Below are 22,006 nucleotides of genomic sequence, written 5' to 3' on the forward strand. Positions count from 1 at the left end.
ATTTGGTCTAATTCCATCACAGATAAGTGAGAATTGGATGTAATCCAACTGGAGTGGTACATCCTAAAATTTACCATTGTGTGAATTCTGATCCAAATCTCACTCTGTGTGTGTGTGTGTGTGTGTGTGTGTATGTGTGTGGTTCTAAAATAAACAAAGATATCTCCTCATTAGTGTTTGCAAGTAGCTACTAATATTTAATTTTCACATTCACTAGCAATGGAAATTTTGTTCATAAGCATAAATAACATAGGTAGATATATTGATTTTATCTCTTGAATAGCAGATTTATGTATTTTAAAACACTCCTCAAGCAAAGTTTAAGGTAAAATGGCATTTTCCAGATTGACTTCTTTCAAAGAGACTCCATAGCCCAAATACTTTTGGAGGAACCCTGAAAGGTTTGAAGAAATTGGTTCCAATATTTATATTAGATATTTTAGAGATGAAAGCTATTCTGATTTGTATTTCACAATGTAATCTGTTGGTAGCCAAGGGTGAAAACCTATACAATTAGTAGGTTGGTTTTTTTTTTTTTTTTACTTGAGAATGAAATTTATGCTTGCTTTTCAGGGCAAAATTTTCTCAGTGGAGGTAAGAGAAGGTGGGTTGGAGGATAGGATAAAATTGATTTGCATTTCTTGGAAATAACTGGAGATTGCCCTGGAATGATATATCTCAGCAGGGTGGGTTGTAATAATTTTGGTTATCAGAGAATGGATTAAAGGAAGGGTTTTATTACAACTAGATGCTATACAAATGATTTTCCTAACATCTTTAGTCTTGAAGTCCTAAGAGTCTTGATAGTCTGTGAATTGAATGCTAGCATGGGCCATTTTATATATCCACAGATCACTGAATTTCTGGGTTGGCAACTTTTTTTTTTAAAGGGAAGCAGCCAGTGATATCAAATGTGTTTTTTCAACTCACCAGGTAAATAAGGTACTGTGTCTTACTGATGAGGATGAATAGCAGTGTTAATTTTGCTATTAATCTGACATACACAAAAATACCTGAATTAGTTGCAAATAAGACATTGAAAGGTAGAATTTTACCAGGCAAAAAATTGTTGATAGGATTTTTGATGCTTGATTTGCAAGTAATTCTTTTATAATTGACATGTTCCAAAGCTGATTTTTATGAATTAGACTATAGATTAACCTCTGTGAAACAGCCTGAAAAATGATCCCTTGAAAGAATAGTGTATACTAATAACATGTATTGTAGCAATCAAAAATAATCTTGCCCTCTGTTTAGTTTTGCTAGCTCATTTCCTTTAACCATTTCCTAAACTTGTTTTCTGATTGCTAATGGGTATGGTAGTTTCTTTATTGGCCATGGTCATAATGAAAATGCCATTTTTTCTATTTAAAATTACTATATTTCCTGCAGAAGTATTTTGTTACGAGGAGAAAGATGAATAAACAACCATCTCTTCATTAGCTTTTATTCCGTGTTATTAGTTACAGAATTAAACTCCAACTTTAGTTAAGTCTCATTGGTGAACATCTTGTGTTGTGAGCATTGGATGACTCAGCTTGACTATGTGAGTTTACATCTGTCTACAGCCTTGAAGAAATAAACCCATTTTCCTTTTTACAAACAAAAAGAACTAAGTACTACCTTTCCTTTTTTGAAGCCATGACATTTTAATTAAAAAAATATTGTGAGAATTACAGGAAGATGCTTCTGTTCTTTTAACTAAATGCCCAGGGAGATCGTAATAGGAAATGATCTTTGATGAAGGGACTGGATTTTGTTTTGGATTCAATTCAGGTTTAGGCTCTTTCCTCCACTTGGCACTCCTACATTTATGCAGCTCATCTATAATCATAGAGGGTTTAAAAATTTTTTTTTAACACTGCAAGACACTTTAAGTCAGTGGTGTCAAATTCAAATAAAAATGGAGCCACTAAACTTTATGTAGGGATCGCTCATCGTATATTGACTTATGTTTTAGGGTATTTTTATTTATTTTCTTAAATATTTCCCCAATATATTTTGTTTTTTTTAAATTTTTTGCAGGGCAGTAAGGGTTAAGTGACTTGCCCAGGGTCACACAGCTAGTAAGTGTCAAGTGTCTGAGGCTGGATTTGAACTCAGGTCCTCCTGAATCCAGGGCCAGTGCTTTGTCCCCTGTGCCCCCTAGTTGCGCCTCCCCAGTATATTTTAATCTAGTTTGACTGCTCATGGGAGTGTTGCATCAACGTAGCTGGGGCTGCATGTTTGATACCTGATCTAAGCAAATGAAATTGAGTTTCAGACAATTGTCACTAGAACCCAGGTCTCCTGAATCTCAATACTTTTGGTTGTCATTCTTGTGTAGAGTCCCAGAGTTATATCTCCTGCATTAATAATTCTGTTTCTAAGGTCCAAGCTCACTTTTCTATTAGCTTGAAGAATGTTTCTTCTTGGATATCCCTCTGTTAGCTTAAACCTGAAATATTTAAATCTTTTATTGCTATTTCACTAATCCCTTTTTATTGCTTGTTTCATAACTGGACCATAGGTAGGGACAATGCTTTACAACTTGCATTTCACCCAGTGCTTTCCACATAGTAGGTGCTCTATGAATGTTTATTGATTGGATTTTAGTTGTTGAGTCACTTGCAAAGACAATGAATGCAATTTCCTTAAGAAAAATCACTGGGCAAATTCAATTTTGCACCTGTCAATATCAGCTGGTAGAAATGTTAGTCACTAGACCTAAATAGTTTTTTTAACCATTCTGGGAAATTTAGCTGATATTTCAAGTCTGAGATCCAGAAACAATTTGTATTTCACAAAATTTAAAAACAAATTGGCATATAAAGAATACCTATATTTCATATTGGAATTCATATACCAAAAGAGAAGAATAATTTATAGTTAGACGTTTTTTGTATGTTTTTTTTTTTCCTTTAGGGAAAGTAATTTTCCCTACTAGGTGGGAAATGAAGTTCTATGTCCTGGTAGCCACAACATGAATCTTTGTATTGTTTTCATAATTGTATTTTCTTGATATGTTAAGTATTTGAAAGCATTACATTTTTAATTTTGGGGTTAAGAAAAAGAGCAAATAAAAATAAATATCTAGGTGTGTGGGTTGTTTTTTTTTCAGACATAGGATTTCAATTCTGTATGGATCTCCTGCTGAGAAAATTACTTCTCCCTGTGCAGATAGGCAAGTGTTATAACACTGATAGTCTCACAGAGTTGCCTGGGGGCCTTAAGAGTCAAGGGACTTTCCCAGAGTCACACTGTCCTTGTATGTCAGAGGTAATACTTGAGCCCAAGGCTTTCCTGACTCTGAGTCCTACCTTTTATCCATTTAGTCATGACTGTCATAACTAATTAAATACCACTGTTAAAATATTTCTTACTCTAGAAGAAATTTATTTCTTTACCTCTCGGCCCTTCCTGATTAACCACTTGTTTCTTACCCCTAGTTCCATTTTTCTCCATCTTTGCAATTACTGAGAAATGAATGTGAAATTTTGGCAGAAATGGTCAGGACCTGATTTCTCACATTGACATTTGCAAAGTAATGAAAGCACGGTTTGTATTGGTGTTTTGCCATGTTAGATATAGGAATATCCTTCAGGGTTGTAATCTGTCTGATGGGTATAAATCAAAGTGAGAAAAATGGTGCCTGGTAAAATTAGAGCTGTTGAATTTTAAAAGATGTAAGCAGGCTTAGCATTTTTCCTTTAAGATCAAACTCAAGCAAGCGATCAAATACACAATTGAATTTCACCAAGCTTTTTTCTTTAAGTTAACATTAGTTCAAACTCTTCCCCACTGCTTTTGTCAATAGATCTTTTAAAGGCAGGTATTAGAGTTAAGTTTGCTGTAGTCTTCACCTCCCTTCTTCCCTCATCTCGGCTTCAAGCCCAAGGGTTTATTTTAATAGGCATTAGTTAAGGCCCAGAATTGAGTAGACATTTGTGAAGGAGTCTCCAAGTTTGGAACAGGATTGGCCTTTATAGTTTTTCTGTGGGGGAAAAAATCTTCTTATGAGAATAAAGGCTGCCTGCTAATCTTCTGCCATCTGGAAAATGGAGAAGCCAGAGGTTATTGGCACCAGGTCACATCCCTTATGTAAACTGTCAAATTCTTTTCATATTAATGGCATATTGAGTTAAACCTAGTGAAGTTTGCTATCAGTCAGAGCTAATTTATTGATCTCCCCCCTTTATTTAAAAAATACCAGAGATTGACATTAGATGTGTACTAGATATTTACATTTACATTTAGATAGTACATATGTACTAGATATAGTTACAGCCCCATTCACTTTGTGGTGATATTTGAAACCTTAAACAAATTCTTTTAAATTGGATTTCTCTTAGCTTGAGTTTTTTCCATTTAAATTGCTTGAAGTTAGGACAGTTGTTAAATGCTATAAAGACGATAATAAGCCATTAGATTTACCCCTAGACATGAAATAAAGCCTAACACTAAACATTGAACTGTTTTGGAGACAGTACACCAAGATGTCATTTCTCTCATTAGATTTGTTTCACTATAAACATGTAACATGCACTTATGTTGTTTGTTGTTATAAAAACCAATAGGAGGTACAGCTAGGTGGTGCAGTGGATAAAGCCCTAGCCCTGGATTCAGGAGGACCTGAGTTCAAATCCGGCCTCAGATACTTGACACTTACTAGCTGTGTGACCCTGGGCAAGTCACTTAACCCCCACTGCCCCACCAAAAAAAAAATTTAAAAATAAAAAAAAAAATAGGAAAACTACATTAGTTCCAGAAAAATGTCTCTAAGAATCCCCCTTTAAATGCTAAATTTCAAAAATCACTTATTGAGTGCTAAAAATCTTAGAAGAAATTGGGCCAAACAGGTTTTTTAACATATTGATACCTCTATTAAAAAAAAAGGCCCTGGTTGGCAATTCTTGTTATCAGAGCTAGTGTATATTGATTTTAAAAGTTTTTTTCTCCATTCTACTACTAACTAAAAATGAGACCACTTTTAGGCCTGGAGTCAACCAGAGGTTAAACTCTAGAAACCACAGCATGGAAACCCAAATAGTCTTGCTGCTAAAGGGGATAGACATCCACATTACATGCTGAAAGCTTTGGTAGATGGAAGTGTGTTGTTGGTCTACTGCCAAATATTACCCACCCCAAATATTTTGGCAAAACTAGAGCAGTGAGAAACAAAACCCCAGTTATGGCCACTACCTCCCTTAACTCATGTCAGCTTTTGATTTTGCAGGAGGATAGCAAAGTAAAACCTGAGGAATTGGGAGAATCTAAATTAAATAAAGAGCTTGGACTGAGATGGTCAACTTTAAAAAAATCTTTTTTTTTCTTCTGTATGATGGATAACATTGTCCTTGAAGGCTAATGTACTATGAGTGTTTGTCCTAATCCCAGTGGCTTCTTATATAAACTAGAAAATAAAAACCAGATCATATGACCCAAAGTGGATGAGGAGTGTTTGTTTTACCCATTATATTTCTCTGTTCAATCTCAGATGTCTGTCTTCTCCATTCTGAGTGTTTGAAGTAGAGAGCTGGGAACAGTCTGTAGACTGATGTCCCAGGGGAAATTCAGTTCATCCTTAGCTGGCCAAGCTATTATGACTAAGGGCAAGGATGCTGAGTTCAGGATGCCCAGGTATGTCATCATAGTAGGGGAAAAATTCACAGAGATACCATCAAAGGGTTTACTTACCAGATTATGCAATAAGCTTTCAAAAACAGGTTTCCTTTTGTCCTCATTTCTGTTAGAGTCTAGTGCAACACACTGGCACTTTTCTTTAAGTGCTTCCAGTTGATGAGGATAGGATTTGGGGGAGGGAGTGTCAAAGCATTGAAATACTATAGTATCAAGAGGAATTAACCAAAATAATATAGAAGGTTGTTGTTACAGATCAATCTAATATTCAAATTCAGCAGTGGAAATGAAAAGAAATGAAGTGACAAGGAAAGGAAAAGAATTAATGTTGGAATATCACAGCATGCCCTAAAAATAAGTAATAGGAATATTGAATGGACTTGATTTTCATATCTTCCTAGTAACAGATCCCATCCTAACTGTTTAAATACATTTTCTTAATTACAGATATTATTCTGTCATGATTTTCCAAGGATTTAAATATCTACTTTAAAAGGTTGTGATCAACCCATGTTTTTCAAATAGTAGCTCCATTTCCCTCTAGGGATCAAACACACACTTTGTATTTCAGCGATTTACCTTTGCTCTCGCTCTCGCTCTCTCGCTCCCCCCCCCCCCCCAAACCTCTCTGGTGCAAAATAGCAATCAGATTCCTCTTCATCTTGCTTGGAATTCATTTAAGTGCAGAGAATTAGTCAAAAGATTTTGAGGGGTTTTGTGTGTTTTTATTGAAATTAGCAAGCTGTGGAGTGATTTTCTCTGCCTTGTGTTGCTGATGCCCAGAGGCATTATATTCCAGCCTACATGTACATAAATATATAAAGTTTTTGGAGGAAGCCAGAGTCGCAAAAGTTCTGAATAGGGACCAGCAGGGGGTGTTCTTGCCAGATAAGAAGTGACTCATCTTGTGCTCATAGCACTGCTCCTCAGGACCCTCTCCACCTTTCGCTCTTCCTACCTTGATTTGACTGGCCTTTTCCTTTTTCACTTCACTTGTTTACAGCTGCCACTGTGACTGCCCAGTGGTTAAAAGGCATCAGGTTTTTCTTTTTGTTTGTTTTTAGTTTTTTTCTTTTTGCCTTTAAGCACAATGCATTTGCAGTAGGGTGGTTTTCCTTCGTTGCCCTTTTTTTCTAGAAATGGGAATTGGGGTTTCCCCTTATTTCTGAGGGCACCCACACATGACCTGCAGGGAATTAAAAAAAAAGTGATCACAGTGCAATTGTACTCTCATTTTACATTACCTCGGTGTAAAAGAATGTCTCTGTGGGAAAGGGGGAAAATAAACCCAAACCTGTTTCATAAGCTGGGTGCAGGGCTTCATTCACTCTTTGGTGCTTGCCAGGGGGTATAAGGCATGAGGAAATTGGATCATGAAAATTCCACTGACGGGATTGCTCATTCTTCAGCCTTTTAGCCTAGAGCATACATGCAGCCTGCCTCCCAGGGTGATGTGCTACAGTATTTAATTCTGAGAGCTCAAACTCCGGGTGATTAGAATCTGATTCGTAATGAGGATTTTTCATTGTACTTTTAAAACAACCCCTGCACAGTGCAGTAATCATCCAAGTGGGATATTTTGTTTCTTGAAATTTGGATTCAATGTAACTCTTCACTGGCCTCAAGTAGTAGTTTTACCCAGGCAGTGAACCATCTGCACAGTGAAAAGTGGTACACTCTGAGTTTGCAGCCACAATGTCATGCTTTATGACTGAGAGCCTTTGCCTGAATGACTGGCTCAGTAGGTTCCTGTGCACTCTGCCCTGTGTGGGATTATGTGCTGCCCTGATGCTGGAGGGCTTCCCACTCTGACTGGGGCAAAACCTTGAGAACAGAAACCACACAGCAGGTTCTCTTGCTTTTAACGTTAGCTTCACGCACAAGCTACTTTCCTATTATCTGCAAATGGCCTCCATGAACAGCTGTTGCTGATTCTTGTCATAGGGCATCCATGTCACAGGCTGCTCCACCTCTACAAAGTGGAAAACCTGTGCAACAAGTTGGTAAGTAGCTGCCTATCAGTGAGGTCTTTGAAATCAATGAGCTGACATGTATTCATTTTCTTTTTTTTCCCCCACAGATTTCTTATGGTGCTATTAGGATTTTGAGCCCATGTCAGGTTACTTTTTGCCTGTAAAAAGCTTGCTATCCAGTGGGATTCTTGTTGTCAGTTCTTCTGGAAAAATCTTGGTAGAGTTTGAAAGTGAACACTAGTTCATATTGTGCTTACCTAGGCTAAGTTACAGAAACACCAGTTTGGATTTGACTTTTACTTAATATTATCTCTTTCTAGTCTTATGGATCCTTTCATTTTATTGATTTAAAAAATAATTCCATGCCATAACTTTCCCCCCTATTTTCAATTTATAAGTCATCTTTCAAAGCTGTCTTTTCTACACTGTCATTGTTCATGAATTATATCATGAATCCATTTGGACACAGACCAGGAACTTGTTATAATTACTCAAATGCAAGTAAAAGCTTTCTCTGTGTATTAATTAGTTGATACAAGGGATTAAGATGATTACATGAAAGGCATTGCTGCTCCTCTCTTAATAAGTCAGCCAATGATGGTGCCAAGGCATCCTTCAATACCATTTGTGCAGCATGTTCTCTAGATAAAGGCATATAATATGAATGTTGAGTTTTCCTGAGGCAGCACAAGATGGAGATCATTTGGATTTCCTATTTCTGTTGATGTGAAACATGGGATATTAATCAAGGCTAATTACATGCACTGGCTATGGAACAAACTGAAGGCCAGTTTAGGGCATGCTTCTTTGTGTAATTACTGACTTTAAGGTACCAGGGTAATTACTAGAAATTAGAGGGGCTTTCATTTATGGATCTTGCCTCACAGAATATGAAAATAGTTTCTTTCACCATTATAGTTTTACGGCTCTGGCTGGTTAGTGTTAACAGATGTGGACCTGTTATTAGGTAGGCACTTCTTATATTCAGTCTCTTCCTGGGCATGCTCAGTGAAAGTGCTTTTTTTTTAATTTTTAATTTTTTAATTTAATTTAATTTTTTATTTTTTATTTTTTTAGTGAGGCAATTGGGGTTAAGTGACTTGCCCAGGGTCACACAGCTAGTAAGTGTGTGTTAAGTGTCTGAGGCTGGATTTGAACTCAGGTACTCCTGACTCCAGGGCCGGTGCTCTATCCACTGCGCCACCTAGCTGCCCCGAAAGTGCTTTTTAAACAGCTATAGGAGGCAAGGTGGAATGGAACAAGTAGAAGGAAGCTTAGATTTTTGTATAAGATGATGTGGGATTGAATTCTGGCTCTTTACTACTGTCAGTCAGTATGAACCTGGGCAAGTCAGTGAACCTCTTGGGTCTCAGCTTCCTCCTCTATAAAAAGAGAGTATTATACTACATGATTTCTCAGAGCCTTTTTAATTCTCAGTCTATGATCCTATTATCCTAATCCCTAGTTAAAATTTTTGTTGCTTTCTTTGGAGTCTTTACATATTTGAAATCATAGTAGTAATGTATGTAATTTTGGCTGAAGGGAGCAAAATTTAATTTAACAATACACTGGCCTTTTCCAGTGCCCCTCTTGTTCTACTGACATATTCTGGATATACTACCTTTTCAGGAAGTTTAAAAAATAGTAGCTATTAACAGTTTCCACTTTTAGTGACTGATTTGGGATAAATGTGTTGAATATAAATTAAATCCATGTAATATGCAATCAAACATACATGTCCTCTGTGTGTTTGTGTGTACTCAGCAGAAATTTGTCTGAGTCTAAAAGAAGTCAGCCTATAGGGAAGTAAGAATTTTGATACTCTTCTTTAAAAATGGTACCTATAATTTCTTTGTTTTAGAGACCTTGGATGAGGAGCTTCATCTAACCAGGGTTGATCACTCTGTAGTTTATAGAGTCACCTGACAGCAACCACTGGGAGCTAAAGGGACTTGTTCAGAGTTACACAGGCAGCATGTGTCTGAGCCAGGATTTCACTGTAGTGTTTCCTGACTCTGAGGCTAGCCCTTTAATAACTATGCCATGCTGCCTCTCAGTTTTTGTTTTATATTTCAACATTTTAAGGATCTGTGATTTTTTTCAGCATGAGTACTTACTCCACCCACACTTTAAACTTAGTAGGCAGTCTTTTGAGAGTTGATATTCTCCTCATCCACCTCAAAAAAAAAAAAAAAAAGAACCTGCAGTCAAGGTGGTGATGAATCCTCCTCAGTAGATAGTGCATATTTGTGTACATACAAACATGTACATAATTGTTCTGATAGAGAAAGCAAACCTAGGGTCATACCTCTGTGTGTGTGTGTGTATGTGTGTGTGTGTGTGTGTGAGTGAGTGAGAGAGAGAGAGAGAGAGAGAGAGAGGTGGGGGGAGGGAGGGAAGGAGAGAGGGAGAGTGTGTTAAGTTGAAGATGGTAGCATTCCTTCCATTCTTGGGAATCTCCTTACAGGAATTCCTAATAATATCTTATGTCATGCTTTTCTATTTTTTCTTGTTCTTTTTTTTACCCAGTTGTATAGAAAAAATGGAATTGAGCCATGAATGAGTTATTTTGCTCAGAAATCAGCAGCTTCATGGATCAATCAGATTCCTTTTCTCCACTCCAGGATATATGGAATGCCATGCCATAATGTTATTATTCCTTTAGTTTGTGTTTATCAAGCATTTTTATTGCATTTTAGGCACTATTGTCCTGTTTTTGAAGTGAGTGAGTAATGCATGGATGTCTGTTATATTTCTAGTGGTCCTCAACTTATAAAATGCTAATGGAAAGTAGAATGGAAGAATTGCACAGGAAAGGAAGGTATCTTCAACACTTTCAGCCAAAATTAATGAATAAGATAGCCTGGTGTTGGAAGAATGCATGGAACTAAAGGGAAAAATGATTCAATAAAATTTAATTTGCTTAATAATTTCACACTGTTGTAGATGAAAAAAATGAATCAAAAGTAAAAACTTATGTGGCCACAGTGTTTATTGTCTTCTCTCCCCACTCCCCCCCACCCTCCCCCCCCCCGTCATAAAAATGAAATGTCTTTATGTTGTACATAAAACTACTTTTAAATTAGGTGAGGGATTTTTGGTTTTGTCTTTTCCTATCCTTGCAAGATGTATGTATATGTGACAAGGGATAAGACATTTAGGCATGTGTGTGTTTTTGTGCATGCACGTGCGTGTTTTAAAATATCACCATCAAGAGTAGCAGTATTATTTTTAGCTAATATGTTTGATTATATTTCATTGTACACCAGTATTAGTAAGTTGGAAACTATTGCCTCTGTTACTGAATTTTCCTTTAAGTTTGAACTTTCCTGGCATAAATTGCTTGTCGATGGAGTCTAAGCTAGTCTATTCCCATTGTGTGGAAAGAATTAGACACATGAATGCCACAAATTAATCAAATGTAAGTCCCAGTAGAGAAAGCTCTCACCACTTACATGTCTGTGAAAGCCCCTTTGAATGGGAGGGAAAGAACCCATCAAACATAAGTGAAAAATGGTCGGTTTATGAAGGCCAAGGAATTGTGTAGTGTGACTAGACCTACATGCCACCATTTAGGGGGGCAAGAGGAGAGGGTGAGAGTGAGAAAGACAACCAGCTGAGGAGGTGTCCCCCCCTTTTAAATAATCTTTCATTGATTAACGCTTTAGGATTTGTTAATGAGTCTCTTACTGAGGCAGGGTTAGAGGTCAAAGGGTAGTGCCAGCTGCAGTAGGGAAGTCTTTTTTTAAATGTATAAACAAAGGACATAACAAAACAAGTTTTATTAGAGAGTAGATGAATGTTTTGGGGATAAATATAAGAATTTTATTAAGCTGAAATTATAGCCTTTTACATAAAATCAAACCTTTCCCCTTGTTTTCCTGGACAGAATAATTAGCTATTTAAATTTTATCTCTTATTTTTCTGTTTTCATTTTTTACATTTTTGGATTTTCTAAACTTAAATCATTTAACAGATTTGTTTTTAATCTTTAGTCCCATCTAACATATAGAAAAATATGATAAATATAAACACAATTAAGATAAAACTCATTTTATTTTTATTGTTAATATTTTTAGCTTTATTATGCCTTGGAATCATTAACAAAGATCATGTTGGTAAATAGCTATACATTGCATTGTAGAATAAATCTTCTTTTACATAGGTTGAAAGTAGAATAGATCAGTGTTTTTGTATATATGGAATGGAAGTTAAGTTGTCCATGTGACAAATGAAAGCTATATATTAGAAATCAAGTATATGCATCTTCCATAAAGTAACTGAATTCTTCCAAGTATGCATTAGGAGATGGTCAAAATATGAATATTGTAAATAAAGAATGTGCATTTTAATAAACATGAGTTAAATGTGAGGAGTTCTGTTGTTAGTTCCCCAACTGAACGAAATATTGGCATTTATCATCATGTGACAAATCCATGCAGTTCTCATGCATCCTATTTTTCTCATTCTATCTTGATCAAATTAAAGGCTACCCGTAAAATACTGCTTTGTGGTCTTTGGGCCAAAATGCTTAGTTCTTGGTGTGGTTTATATTTCACATGATGTTTACTTTTCTCCTTTCCCCTGGTCCTCACCCTGAAACCACAGAAGGCTTTTCTGTGGAAAGTAGAGTATTGTATCACACTTCCTGTTCAGTGCCAATTAGTTCCAGTGTGGACTTCCTTTGTGGCTTTTCCTCAGAATGATGATAGTGTGTCATTGGCCTTCACATCTGCCAGAATTGCTAATGGTTTTCCAGCTTGTAGCACCCAGGCTTTGCAAAGGTCACATGTTGCTTCTTTCTTATTAGGGAAGCATACATAGGAAAGAGTATATGATTTCTTGATGAGATGACTAAGAGGACTGGAGTATAGAAAATCTGTGCATATAGTGAACCTTCTCAGCTAGGAAAAATTCACACACATCAGGGATCACTATAATATACTAATACTTGACAGTCATTACTATCTGCTCCTAACACGTTTGTAACTATAACCTGAAAAACGGCCCTGGAGAAAGCTGAAAAGGATAATGAACCAGCAAAAGGTCCTTTGGGAATTAGACCAGCAAATTATTACTGAAACATATTTATGAAACTTTGTACTAGTTGTTGCCCATATATCAGATCAAAATGTAGCCAAATGGTGTTTTCTTTCATTTATTTTTTTCTATTTTGTGACCTAATAAGATAGCCATGTGTTTATTGTGAATTTATAGAAAATGAATAGGTTCATTTCAGGAAGAGATTTGACCATCAGATAGACCCACATTCTCATGATGCCATCTTTGTTGAAAGAGAATCTAGATCAATTCATACTGCAATTCAAGATATGGGTTTGAGAAATATTTTTCCTTGTGTTAAAAAAAATAAACAATGCCAGTGCTAGGAGAAAGTACTTTTTATATCTGAGTTTTATATAAGTATGTGATTATTAAAATTGTTCCTTCCCCACAGTTATTCCTGTCATGTAAAATCTCCTAAAACTATTGTTTAATTTCACATGTAATTTACCATTTTAATTACATGAAATGTTTACATGGACCGTGATCAATCAATTAACATTTATTAAGTGCCTACTATGTGCCAGCTACTGTGCTAAGTGTTGGAAGATTACCTTAAGATTAATTCAGCCTTTCCTGATCCTTTGTCTTTTAAAGAAAAGAAGCTAGTATATTTGGAATAAGTAAAATAAAATCTATGGTAAAATCTTCATTTCTATTTTATTTCCTTTAATTCATTAAATGAATGGATTTTAAAATGCAGAAATTATGTTTGTTGTTTCTTTGTAAATTCATATACACACAGAGGACACTTAACAAATGATTTTACTGATGTGAGGGTAGTTTACTGATTGTCTTGAGGAAAGATGAATTGTCTGTGTAAATGTCCAACTGTTGGACCATTACAAATACAACCAGTTCTAGACGTTTAAGGCTATTTAACTTTTTTTGACAATCAAAATATATAACAAAAATCACCCATTTTTTTCATGCAGAGGTACTTATAAACTAGTCTTATTAAATAAAGAATTAAGTCATAATGATTATGAAAGGTCATGCGAACACTCATCTTTGTGTGTAAAATGTGAGAGTATAAAAGATAACCTGAAAAGGCTTTGTTGCTCTGGTATTGATATAGTAAATTATCAGTAATTTTGCTGAGCAAATGTAGGTTTCATAAATACTCTAGCAGTGTTCCTTTCTTTTTACTCTGTCCTATAATGGTATGTGGTATTGTTATACTACTAATTTTCTCAAGGTATCCAGAAACATTGTAAGTGATCTCAGGAAAACTCCCAAGATTATGATAGTTAACTCAATTATTGAGCAGTGGACTACATAATGGAAATAAGCTGCTAATCCATACAATTGGGTCAGGGCCATGGCCTTGATTTTTTAACATAAGGAAACTTTTCCTGGGTAGTAAATTGTTGGGGCTGCCATGGATGGTAGGACACAGCAGTAATTTGAGGGAAAATGACCATGCTGTAGGGATTGTGTTTGGTTCCTTGTAGGAGGAGCCCCAGATGCCTGCTTGTCATGCCAGCCAGATATATTAAGAGAAATATATTAAAAAAGAGTAATATAGCTCCATCTCCCCTGTTAAATTTCCCTGACCTTGGGAAGGCAAGAATGTAGACAGTGATATCCAAAGTAAATGGGTATATTAAGTAGTTGGGTTACAGGAGTGTCAAGTAGATGGTATTCAGGATTAACATGGAGTTATTCAAAGAATCCCCATTAATACAAAAAGAAAGTTCTCTGGTTGGCTTTCCCTCCCCTCTGATTCACACATAGCCCAAACTTTCTGTTTTGTACTGTCACTGGGTTTACCTAATACTAAAAGAAAAGAGAAAACGCAATCACAGTCATGGAATAGCTTTCGTCTAGTGATACCTAAGCATTGTTCTCATTGATTTCTTTGCACTAAAATGACTAAGTAACTGGTTGTTTTGGCAATATGTAGACAAAGTCACTTTCCTGATTTTAGTTAAGTTGAAATGCAAAGACATATTTTGGATGGTAGCTACTGAATAAGACATAAAGTTGAAAGTAATTTATTTGGTGAAATCTCAATTTGAAAAAAAAACAATTAAAAAAATTTTTGATGGTGAGAAACTTGAATCTTAAGTAGTAGAACTTTTTCAGAAAATAGAGTAAATTTAGTTTTATATAAACTGCTCTTATCATATTTTCATTATCCCACAAGCTTTACAGTAACACTGTAGACATGTGAATGTATTATATCCATAACAAATCTGTCCCTCTTTTCAATTTCAAAACATATATTAAGTTAGACACACACATACACACAAAAAGTATATTTGTTTTCACATCTGAAAAAAAACCGCTCAGAATTTCTTCCAAAAAAAATCTTTGTAAAGGATAATTGCTTTTTAGAGGCATCAACTATGTATTCAGAAGTTATCTTTGCAATGTTGTGGAACTCATATATGATTTCAATAATTTTATTCAAATGATTAGGATAACTACAGAAGAGCCCCTTTCTGAGAGAGAATGAATACTTTAAAAAAGAATTCTTTAAAAAAAAAACACAGGGCAATGAGGGTCAAATAACTTGCCCAGGGTTACACAGCTAGTAAGTCTCAAATGTCTGAGGTCAGATTTGAACTCAGGTCCTCCTGAATCCAGGGTTGGTGCTTTATCCACTGCTCCACCTAGCTGCCCCAGCAAAATAACTCTTTTTGAGACCACATTTTATCTCATATGGAATTTTATGCTTATATTATAATTAATTTAAACAGATTGAGATCTTGGTAAAAGTTATAGTTAGTATGCTACCATAAATTACATAAGGAATTTCTAGTCAGGAAAAAATCACTGTGAGCATCAAATGAGGCTTAGCACAATTCCTGGGACATAGTAGGCTCTTTTTACATGCTTCTTTCCTTCCTTCCCTATTAGTACCTTTAAGAGTACAATTTTGGCCTCAGGAAGAGGTAAGTTAGATAAGTTCCATTTAACTTGAAAATATAGACTGACTGTCATGTACTCTCAGACTATGAGGCTAATTTTCATCATGGCAAGTTTTTGGTTAAGAGATATCCATAGAATGTAGAAGTCTTACCAGAACCTTTCTCAAAGGGGTGGGGTACAATTAGATGATGAGAGGATATAGGAAGATATTCTCAGAAACACCAGACTACTGTGATTCTACATAAATATTTCTTATCTGACCTCTCTTGGTACCTACTGAAAAATTTTCCTTTGTATGGAGGTTAGTATGTATACTTAAACCCATTTTTTTCATTCATCGAGCAAATAATAACTAGCATTTATATAGTGCTTTGAGGTTTGCAAAGCAATAATGCTTTCTGGGAGGTGTTATTATCATCTCTATTTTTTTTCTTTTTAGAAATAAAAAAGCTGATGCTGAGAGGTTGAGTGGATATCCCAGGGTTACATAGCTAGTATATATATATATATATATATATATATATATATATATATATATATATATATATATATATATATATATATATACACATACACACACATATATACATATATACATACACACACACGCACACACGCACACACACATATGTATATATTCATATACACATGTATTTATATACCCACATATGTATTTATAGATGTCATTTGCTTACATAGAATATGAACTCACTGCTACCTCTGAGAGCAGAAAGAAGCAGGCTCAAGGTATAGCCCTTGCACAGAATATTTCTGTGCAAAGTCAATATGATATAGATGCTAATCTAGCAATGGAGACTGAGAAGGAAGGGCCAGCTGGTAAGAGAACCAGGAGAGGATGCCATTACAAAAACTTAGAGAGGGAAGACTGTCTAAGAGGAGAAAGCGGTCAATAGTGTCAAATGCTGCAGTGAGGTCTAGAAGGATGAAGACTGTGAGAAGGCTTTTATATGCATGCACGTATGTATGTGTGTCTATCCCTATCTCTATCATCTCTATCTCTATCTCTAAAACTTTAAGCCTTTATTTGGACATGAGAGTGAAATTTTCTGTTAGACAAATGATTAATCTGACTTGAAAAATCCAGTTACCTATGAGCAGTGTGTCTTTTGTCAGTAGTTTGCTAGGACCTGTTATTTCTTGGTCTGCCCACTTATGACTTGGTTCTGAAAAGTAAAATATTGTGTTTTATGTAGACCCAGAAAGAAGCAACTGCACTCCCAGTTCAAGCAGAAAATTGCTAAGCTCTTGCTCAAAGCTGACAGACACCTCACTCTTCAACATTAGATGTCTAAGGATTTGGAGATGTAATATTGATCTAAGAGACTGTGATGCTGAGGGAAATGCAGTGTCTAAGATGGTTCCTACACAGACCGCATCCTAAAAACAGAGCATATGAATGAAAAAAATATGAAAAAAGCATTTACTATGTGCTAAGCACTACGGGTACAAATACAAAAAAGAAGCCATTTCCTTTTCCTCAGGTAGGTTATACTTTACTAGAGGAGGACAGCATGTAATGGAGAGTGGTAGCCAGAGAGGGATATTATGGTTTGGAAAGTTACAAGGATAGTGAGTGGATCCCTAGTAGAGTTGATTAATACATCCATTTTGTGGTGTTGATTTGATTATGGTTCTAGATTTAGAATGGTGGAGGGATAGGGCAGGCAAAGAAGTAAGCAATTAGTGAAGAATTGGTAAGGAAAAAAGAGAGGTATAGCTAGAATTGAGCAGACCTAAAATAGTTAGCCATATAAGTCATTCACCAGTCAGGAAAATAATTTGAAAGGATTACGTCTCCCAAAGCATGACCTAGATGGCAAGATGGTTGGTGAGATGGCCAGGGAATAAGATGAATAGTAGGTCATGTGACTCACTAAATAATCAGGACAGTGGTGTCCCATATGTATGGAGAGTTGCTATTTAAAATTTCTTTTGAGAGTTTTACAGAAGAGAACTTCCTGACCCCTGATCCTGGAGAAACAATCTTTTCTTTTATTCTAATATTTGATATTTTATTCCCCTCTCCAATTACATGTTAAGTGAAGCTCTTTTTGAATAGCTAACCTCAAGACTTACACTTATAGTGTTGATCTTTTTCATTTTGCTGATCTCTTTGAAATGATTTCCCTTCCTTTTTTATACTACTTTTATTTATTTTATATTTTCCTCACTGTTTGTTATAACAAAATTAAGATGTCTTACAATTTCTGCTTTTGGATAACTTTTGTGTTATCAAATTTGTACTTGTATATACAATGTTAATTGTTTCCATATTGGAGATTTATAGGTAAAATTACAACTTATGTGTCAGAATGGAATGCTGCTGAAAAGAATGTGTAAATTTTTAATTTCGGGTAGGGCTTTAATATAAATGAGATGCATGATTTTAATATTAATCTGTCTTATCTAGAGTCATTTCTTTCCCTTTTGCATTTACTGGCCTTTGAAACATTTTTTTAAAAATTCCTTGCAAAATGGAATATTATTGTCAGTACCATTTTAAAGGAACACAAAAACATTACAGGATAATCAATTTGATGAACCATCAATTCCATTTTATGTTTCTTTGAAGAAACTGTTTTTATTCTGGGAACCAAATTTCATCGTAAAACTACTCTAGTTTTTTGAGTAATATTTTCTGAATGTTAAGTATCTTTTTAAAAACATCATAAAAAAGATTTTCTTCCAAATATAAAAAAATAAATTATGGACAGCAAATGGCACAGGTAGAAAATATAGTAGTATATTTTAATAAGCTGCAGAAAAGATAGCCAGGAGAAGAAGAACAAATGTACTTCTACTGCAAATTCATTCTCAGTTCTTTAATGTCCTTGTTGCTCAACAAGCAAGTAATCTCCTAAAGAAAAAAAGGATAGAATTATCTGTCAATTCTTGTGTTTGTTTAGCATTCCTACTGAAAGGTACTATATGTTAGACACTGTATATCCTGGGACCCTGCCTCCCTTGAGCTGTTCTTTGTCACCTGTGGTATGTAACACATAGCATCCCCAAGTCCTCTACTAATAATCCCCAACTTCATTGGATAAATAGCATAATAAACATCTTTGAATTTAATGGACCTAATTAACATCCATGTTCCTGCTTAGGATATCAGTCTTTCAGTGGACATCACACTGTATAACTAATCACAGTTTATTTCGTTGATTAAAATAAATGCTTATACCTAAATGTCTCCATCACTAAAAATATCCAAATGATTGACTGAACTTTTTCCTGCACTAATATGAGAGTGTTTCCTCCACAGTACTAATCTACACTCCACACTCCTATTTCACTTTCCATCTATTTATTAATGCTATTTGACCTCTGATTTCAGACCAGCTTTCTCTTTTTTATCTTTCAACTGAATCAGATTTTCACATTGGTTGTGTTTCTGATTCTTATTTTTATTTTCTAATGTCCATGTATACAACTTCTCCATTTATCCTAGTTTCCTTTTCTTCACCTTCTACACACACACACACACACACACACACACACACACACACACACACACACACACACACACACACACACTGCCAATCACCCTGTGTGATTAACCACCAAGCCACTCAAGCAGTCTACACAGCATAATGATTTTCTGGAGAATTGATGAACTATTGAACTATTGTCAGGAGAAGGGCTGTGATAGATAAGAGCCAGAATGTCTATTATAGGTCAAAGCCTTGACTGTATGGTCGAAACAACTTTATTTTGTGGAGATATGAAATAAATAAGAGCCAGGATTTCTATGCTTGAGGAATTGATAAACTAATCAATGGCTTTATCCTCCCTAGGGTCATGACCCTTAATGGTGGTTTATCTAAGGCATGATTTGAAATTAGCAGGTTAATTCCTTGTATTTGTTTTTTTTCTTACAAACCTGCAATTTCATTGTTTTTTAAAATTTTTAAAAATTTTTAAATTTTTAAAAATTTTAAAAAATTTCATTGGTTTTTAGAAACTCCCAGTGGGGAAACATGACTCATCAATGCAGATCAGCCGCTATTCCTTAAATTTATATTTTTAGGTATTTGAGACACCTAGGGGTGAATTAATTTGCCCATGGACATACAGTTAGTATGTTACAGGCAAGAATTAAATCCAGCCCTTCCTGGTTTCCAAGACCATACCATAGTGTGTCAAATTTTATACAAAATAGACTTAATTGCCCACTATTTTAAAAATGTGTAGGCTTGATGCATAGAGGTTTCTAAATGTTTGATGATTAGATGAATGGCAGCCAAAAAGCCAATGTCATTTTGGGCTGCATTGAGAAGCATAGCTTCCAGACAAAGGAGATACCTCTGTATTCTATCCTGTTCAGACCACATCTAGAGTATTCAGTTCAATAATGGTGACAAGAATTTAATATATACAGCATTTATGTAGCAATATACAGCACTTATATAGCAATAACAACAATTACATAGCAAAGCTGTTTTACAAATTATTATGCCATTTAATCCTGTCCATAACTTTGGGATGAAGGTGCCATTATGATCTGTTTTACAGATGAGAAAACTGAGGCAGGCACAAGTTAAGTGACACAGCTAATATATGTCTGAAACTGAATTTGAAAGTTAAGTCTCGACTCCAACTCCAAGTACTGTTACTTACTGCACTGCCTTATGGCCCTCTAAGAAGCACCTTAATTATTTGGAGAGTTTCTAGAGGAAGGCACTACTCCATTTGCCCATGATGCCTTCCTTAAAGGATGTCTTCAATGTAAGTAGCAATGAAAAGATATTCTTTCTTGAGCATCCTTTCAGCTGTGGTCTTACAAGGTAGTCTAATAGGGTTTTTTCCCTGAGATCACTTAATATAGAAGTATATACTTGTATCTACCATCATCTCTTTTTAGTAGTTGACTCTAGCATGATGGAAAAGTCAGTTATTTAATACAAAGATATAAGAGGCAGCTTGACACCCAATTTATGTACAGAAACTTAGAACAAATAATGTAAAGTTTGACTTTCCAGGGCCTAGAACTATGCCTTATAAATACCAGCAATCAAAAATATTCCATGAATAAAACAATTGAACAAAACCTGATGATTCTACTTTCTCTTTTCTCCCATTTATTTACCATTCAACATGATGCTAATATGGGGAATGCTCCCGCTCCAAACCATCTGTATTATGTTGTCAGAATGATGACAACTTTGTATACTTTGTGAAATATTCTGGCCATAACAGTAGTGGTCTGCAATTCTGTTCTGTGTTGTATGTGTGTGTATGTATGCATATGTGTAGCAAAGAGTTAGCTTTAGTAATTAGTTTGACATTCCATATTTGTATGATATCTTATATGCTAGATGTGTCCATAGTGTAAGGTTATCAGTTTCTTGGTTATTTTTATAAATATGAGATGATTAGCATTACACCCCCCCCAAAAAAAACCTAAAGAAAATAATGCTTGAAGAAAGAAATGCAGTGGATTTTGTTGATCTAGAAAAGGAAGAGATAATTTTATTTTGTAAAACTTAGCATGCTTTATTATCTTGCTTATAATTTTTCTTGGAGTTCTTTTTTGGGGTGCGGGCAATGAGGATTAAGTGACTTGCCCAGGGTCACACAGCTAGTAAGTGCCAAGTGTCTGAGGCCGCATTTGAACTAAGGTCCTCCTGAATCCAGGGCCAGTGCTTTATCCACTGCGCCACCTACCTGCCCCTAGAGTTCTTAAGATTTTCAGAAATTAACATGTATTGGAGTGCAAAATGATAATTATGCTAGAGTTATAGAGGGAAATATTAAGCAATCATGTTGTCCATACAAAATTCCTTAAATGCTTCAGACACCCATGATTTCATCTATGTGCTATTCTCTTCCCTGATGTAGATCACAATACCTGTACCCTTAGTTTTCCAGAGTTTTCAGAGTTGTGGTTGAAATATTAAACATCTTGCAGCCAAATTGCTGATGAGACTCTGAAATTAGCCAGGCTGGTTCTTGAATAGTATACATGGTGTACCATCAGGTTTGCTCTTTTTGTATAGAGCTAGCCAAATTGGGGTACTGTTGAAACATTCCAATGGCCCAATTTAAAGTAGGCTCTCTCTCTCTCTTTTTTTTTTAGTGAGGCAATTGGGGTTAAGTGACTTGCCCAGGGTCACACAGCTAGTAAGTGTTAAGTGTCTGAGGCCGGATTTGAACTCAGGTACTCCTGACTCCAGGGCCGGTGCTCTATCCACTGCGCCATCTAGCTGCCCCTAAAGTAGGCTCTCTTAACTACAGTTAAAAGAAGAGTACCATTTCTATATAGAAAATCTTCAGTATATTGGAATGAAACAGATATTTCTAATTCATCCTGTCACAGTAAATAAATGTTTAACTCCTAGTGATAGGGCTGCATTTCTGTGCTCTTTAAATTCTTTGACAACTAAACCAAAACTTAGTTTTTCTTGGGAGTTTTTGGATACCATCTTCTAAAGGCCATGTGCTGTGATTTTTTA

The 22,006-nt window shown here is 35.5% G+C and overlaps 1 protein-coding gene across 2 annotated transcripts in view; it reads left to right on the forward strand.

The window, feature by feature from the left end:
- Positions 1-22,006, forward strand: part of EFNA5 (ephrin A5) — a 333,896-nt gene that overhangs the window by 110,043 nt on the left and 201,847 nt on the right. The gene's annotated exons all lie outside the window — the stretch shown is intronic.

The sequence above is a fragment of the Dromiciops gliroides genome, chromosome 1 (assembly GCF_019393635.1).
Source record: "Dromiciops gliroides isolate mDroGli1 chromosome 1, mDroGli1.pri, whole genome shotgun sequence".
NCBI classification, from domain to species: Eukaryota; Metazoa; Chordata; class Mammalia; order Microbiotheria; family Microbiotheriidae; genus Dromiciops; species Dromiciops gliroides.